Source organism: Clarias gariepinus, chromosome 18, assembly GCF_024256425.1.
Source record: "Clarias gariepinus isolate MV-2021 ecotype Netherlands chromosome 18, CGAR_prim_01v2, whole genome shotgun sequence".
Classification (NCBI taxonomy): Eukaryota; Metazoa; Chordata; class Actinopteri; order Siluriformes; family Clariidae; genus Clarias; species Clarias gariepinus.
In genome coordinates this window covers 1664877-1670758 of record NC_071117.1, presented here as the reverse complement: position 1 = coordinate 1670758, position 5882 = coordinate 1664877, and the positions used below count along the sequence as shown (strand labels likewise).

At 40.3% G+C, this 5882-nt stretch overlaps 1 pseudogene; it reads right to left on the bottom strand.

The window, feature by feature from the left end:
* Positions 1–2716: 2716 nt before the first annotated feature.
* Positions 2717–4345, bottom strand: LOC128506944 (uncharacterized; annotated as a pseudogene).
* Positions 4346–5882: the final 1537 nt, after the last annotated feature.

Here is a 5882-nt window from a genome sequence, read left to right as displayed (position 1 = left end):
AGAAGATCAGGTCGATCTGGTCCAAGCGCCCCTTATTGACGGGCCGCCACTGTTCCCAGTGCTGTGTATAAGCATGTCCTTAATAAACACAATGCTGCACGTGATCTGTTGTGTCTATGAAGGGTTATTACACAATAGCTTTACTGCCCTACTTAAGAGTAAATTGGGTTATACTATGTATTTAACAGACTGCTGTGTAAATGGTATTATTTTAGAATGCAGGAATTAATGTCTTTTTGTAATATATAGTTTACCTGACTAGAACCATCCTTGTTATATTTAGAACAGTTTTCACCCTCGTGTGTATCAGTGATATGATATCAAGCAGCATCAACTAGTTAAAGATTAGTGTCAAACAATGAAGTATTACATTCACATCTAATAGAAAAGTAAGTAATTAAAATGAAACCCACAGAAAGCTCCTCCCCTCTGAGTACCTAAAGCATATCAGACGATAAACACACAGTACACTTTGTTTACAGTCTGCTGTCCTCATTACAGCTTGTGGGTAATAAAACAGGGTTTAAAGCCATCAGTTATTAAGACAGCGCCCCTTGTGGTGAATGTTGAGTTAAGATAGCCCTATATTTGTCATATATACACTACAGCACAGTAAGGTTCCTTTCTTCAGTCCAGCATGTTATGGAGCTGAGGTCAGAGCGTATAGTCAGCCATGGAGCAGACTGGGGTAGAGGCCTCGCTCAACGGCCCAACAACAGTAACCTAGTGGAGCTCATAAACCTGATTAAAGACTCCAAGCATCAAAAACTGTTTACAATACAACAACCCATGAACATGTGTATTATGTCAGTGAGGTGTGTGTAGATAATTAACCTGTAAGTCTCTTCATTTCATGTAATTATATCTAATTATGATACATTAAAAGGTATAGATGTAGTTAGAGATCTACAGAGCTCTGTCCTGCTGTGTTGTGTTCAGACACAGATTTAACTTTCACACTCAGAGCTGAACGTGTAGAGATAAGAGTTCAGTGTTTACCTGAGAGCAGGAGGAGCAGGACTGACACGGTTGCCATGGTGATGCTGATGAAGAAGAGATGCTGTAAGATCTTCACTGTGAGAAAGTGATGAGGAGAACAGGTCCAGGTAAAGTGCTGCAGTCGTACCTGATCAGGGGCTCACCTGCTGCTGAATGGAGTCGTGATGTTCAGATCAGTCTCCTTTATCATCGCTCACTGTGGTGGGGTCATGTGATCAGGGAGGCAAAGATATACAAATGCAGCAATTTCACACAGGAAACACATTTATATTTGGAAGCAGAAGGACTTCCAGAGAACACCGAACAGTGCTGTTATTGTCCTAACACTAGGACTGGTGTTCCAGAGGAGAAGGAGAGTCTCAAGGGAGAAAAACTTTTTGAACTTGTTGTTGGTTTATAAATCTGCATTTTGATAATGACTGTTGTTAAAAGCACTATATAAATAGAATTGAATTGAATTAAATTAAGAGTGAGGGAGGTAGTCTTTAAAAGTTCAGTAAGTTTTCACCCCTGTAGTAATCTGTAATTTAACAGAGTTTCATTAGCAGAACAGGTTGATTATCCAAAATCCTCATTAGTTCTTAGTTCCCTGTGGACCAGCTACCATCTCCTGCAACTGCCTTACTGCCTTACACCAGCCCGTCTAACCACTCCAACACTCCCTGCCCAGGTTCTTTGATCAGACTAAATAATTATTCCAGAACATTAGCAATGAGCTCGTATCCTTCGTCTGAGTGGACTGTCTGTCTCTCTATATACCTCTCTCTCTAAACCAGTTCGGTGGTGTTTAAGTATGATGTTGTTTGGAATTTTAAACTTTGTGTTGTTTTTAACACTTTTGGCATTAAAATGCCATAAAAACACTGAGTACAGTAGCATTTACACTAACAATACAACATTTAGGCATTTGGCAGACAAACATCTAGTTTTGAAATGTACAGGATAATGAACACGAATCTGTATTTTATTGAAAAATGTGTAGATTTATTTGACATAATGTGTGGCTGCATTAATTACCTTTTGGTAATTTGAGTTTGTAGGATAAGGTCCTGGGGATAAGGGGAATGACCCTTACATCGTAAGGCAACCTCTGGGCTTGGTTCTTTCTCTTCACCAGGCCATTTTGATTTACGGATAAAAACCAGAAGTTAGGCTTGGAGTTGCCCCAATGAGCCTACAAAATTCCTTTCAGAATTGGGGTCTCGGTCCAACACTATTTCACTAGAAGACATACACGATTAATAATTATGCAGTCTCATACAGTAAGTAGGAGGAGCTTGTATGGTCATGATGCAGGTTTTACCAGCAGACATAAATAAACCTATAATGATGTCTTGAACTATATGTGGTGACATTGCACACAAAACTCTAAATGTTCTCTCTTAGCTTCAGCTCCTGGAAATGTTGTTAAACAACAAATAGAGAGCTTGTGCAGTCTCAGGGTAACAGAAGAGTCTGGAGCCATGGCCCCTTACCAAAACCTGAGGATGTAAGGTGAGAGGAATGAAGAGGCAGTTTAGGGAAACATTGTTAGGTCTAGACTCTCTTGTCTTGGTCTCTATGTCTTGCTCCACTGTGCAGGGTGTATATTTTTTTTATATTTGTGTTTATTATTAATGAACTTACAAATGGTTTAGGTTTAATCAAATAAACACAACATACAACAAATATATCATCTCAAAGCTTTTATTTTTTGGACTATAAATGCAGTGTTTATTTATATTCCTGTGTGTCCACCCTGATTTTTAACCTCACCTGGAAGGACTTTAAACAACCTATTTATGTATTTATTACCTGCCTCTTCTGTAAGTATCTTAAACCAGAATTTATTAATTAATTAAATCTGATTTTGTAGTCGGTTTTGCGTCTTTTCGAATATAGTCTTTCATAGCATGCCACACCATTCCAACAGGATTCATGTCAGGAGATTCGGCAAGTGTCTTTACCCAGTTAATTCCCTCTTCAGCGATCACTTTTCTTGCAGCAGTGTGCTTCGGGTCGTTGTCCTGGAAAAAATGGTGATGAATACCGAAGTTTTCCTTATGTATGGGGCAGCGATTCCTTTAATAATCGCCTCTTCGATGAAAGACCTGTCCATTATTCCTTAAAAAATAGCAATAGGTCCTGGTCCAAGTCTAAAAAAGGGCTCCCTGAACATGAATTTTAACATGAATGTTTTTGTTTCGGCTTGGGTTGGAGTGCTCTTCGGCCTCTCCCACCGTCATACTCTGACTCCTTTATTTAACACACACACACACACTCATACAGACACACACACACTCAGACACACAACACTCACACAAACTCACACATACACACACTCACACATACACTCAATCACACTCTTGCACCTGTCACTTTGTGCTCCATGCATTATTGGTACTTTCACTACCTCAACCCATGAAATAACATAAAAAAAATGTACATACCTTGTTCATACTGTATTAATACCCTGTTTTGTTTACTGGTTTATATTGCTCATTATAATGTCACTTGTCACTTTAATCAACTAAAATAAGCACACTTGCACTATTCCTATTGCACTGTTCCGTTTCTCTCCATATCTGCCTTCTGTGTTGTTAACTGTCCCTTTTTGCAGGACAGTAACTAAATTACCTCACCTCTGTTGTTTTTTCTAAGTTTGTGTTATTTAAGGTCCCCCCTCCCTCCTCCGTGTTATTTGTATCGAGGATGAGAGAAACGTAATTTCGATTCTCTATATGTATGCACTGTACATGTAGCAGAATTGACAATAAAGTTGACTTTGACTTTAAACACTTGTCTTCCTGTCTTATGAAAGGACATTGTGGCAAAGCGATCCAAAGCCACCGTAGTATCATTAGTATAAATGTCGTCATGAAATTTTTCCTCTTCATCGATCTGTTTGAGCCTGTTGGAGACGTATCTCTGTGTTTTTGTCACAGATGATGGGACAATGCAAAGTTTTCCCATATCTCCGAACTGATCTCTCACTGATGTCCACTCCACTGTCACGCCACAGTTGCAACCATTTTTATTTGTTTTGCCTAGTGCTGGTTTCTATGGCTGCGACAACGGCTCTGTAAAATAAGTGCATAACATTAATTTAAATATTTGACATTTAAAGCCTAACAAACACATGACAGTGTATAATTTGTGGTAGTACAGTCTAAGGGAGAGCTATTTACTGATTAATTTTGCGAGGGTTGCGTTAGCGTGATGTCCGTTCTTTATAATGTCTTCTGATGGTGCTCAATGTTACGTCTACACCAACAGATTTCAGATGGTGGTGTATATCGCGACTGGAACTTCCAGCAGACTTCATTGTCCTGATGTCTTGAGAATGAAGCTTACTGATCTTGGTCATTTTGTAATGATTCTACATGTGGATGGACTGTATTTGTCCAGGCTATGTATGTCATAGTGACGTGGAAAGTGAGAATAGGTTGTGGATAATCTAGATTCCTCTGTTCATTATAATGTTATTCTACCCTGCAGTACTATAGTATTTACTAATGTTGTTGATAAATATTTAAAATTATAATTAAATGAATAGCTGTTTGTGTTTATCTTTCCGGTTTATTATACACCTCTGCACCACTTATTATAATAAACAGCGTAAATCCTCGTGTCCTGTTAATGCTTTAATTTGGTCATGTTCAGCATTCGCTACATACAGTATATATATATATATATATTCACACGCATGCGCGCACACACACACACACACACACACACACACACACACACATTGCGCTGCAGAATTGTGGGTAATGGTCTTCCCTGCTGGGTCTTAGTGCGCGTCTTTTGTCAGTATAATCAACATCCGTGCACGCGTGTACTGTTTACTCTAACACTGTGACCACGTGTGTGTGTGTGTGTGTGTGTGTGTGTGTGTGTGTGTGTGTGTGTGTGTGAAACATATTTTATTTTGTGTCTGTATGAGTGTGTGTGTACAGCGCGCGTGTAAAGCAATTAGAGAGGTTAAAGATCCATTTTCTCTCTCTGCTTAAGGCTCAGCCTCCCCTGTGTGTCTGTGTGCATGCGCGTCATTGGACACCGTGAAAACACACACACACACAGACCCCTCCTACTTTCACCTTCACAGACACACACAGACACACACACACTCTTTCTCTCTGTTCTACACAGAAACACTACTCTGTCACAATTCTTTTCAAAGGTAAAGTGCAGGTTAATTTGTTTAAGAATTTAAGAAGAAGCTCTGCCCCCAGCTGTAGTTTTCATAATACGCGAGAACTACACATCACGTGCCTCTATAATGAGGCACGTGAAATTAGCTAGACCTTTAGGGGCGCCAGCGGGAGTGGTTAGGTGTATCCCGGGAGCCAGAGCACCGGACATAGCAGGTAATCTTAGGGCTCTAGGACAGCACAGGTTCTCCAAGATAGTGGTACATGCTGGAACTAATGATATACGCCTTCGTCAGTCAGAGGTTAGTAAGAATAACTTTATAGAAGTGTTTAAATTAGCGAAGGCGATGTCCGATGGAGTAGTATGCTCTGGTCCCATCCCAATGAGACGTGGTGACATAACTTACAGCAGGTTATGGTCGCTGAACCGCTGGATGTCCAGGTGGTGCTCCGAAAACAACGTGGGCTTCATTGATAATTGGAAGACCTTTGAGGGTAAAACTGGCCTGTTAGGGCGGGACGGTGTCCATCCCACTCGGGAAGGTGCTGCTCTCATTTCATAGTCTTAGAAAAGGCCTAGTTAATCGGTGACAATCCAGAGCCCAGGCCAGGGAGCAGACAGACAGGCTAACCCAACCGTCTGCTAGCTGCATAGAGTCGTCACTCAGGGTTCATCATATTGAAACTGTCTGTTCCCCGAGCTAAACAAAAACTTGGAAAAACTCAGAAAGTCTGTTTTAGTAATTTAAT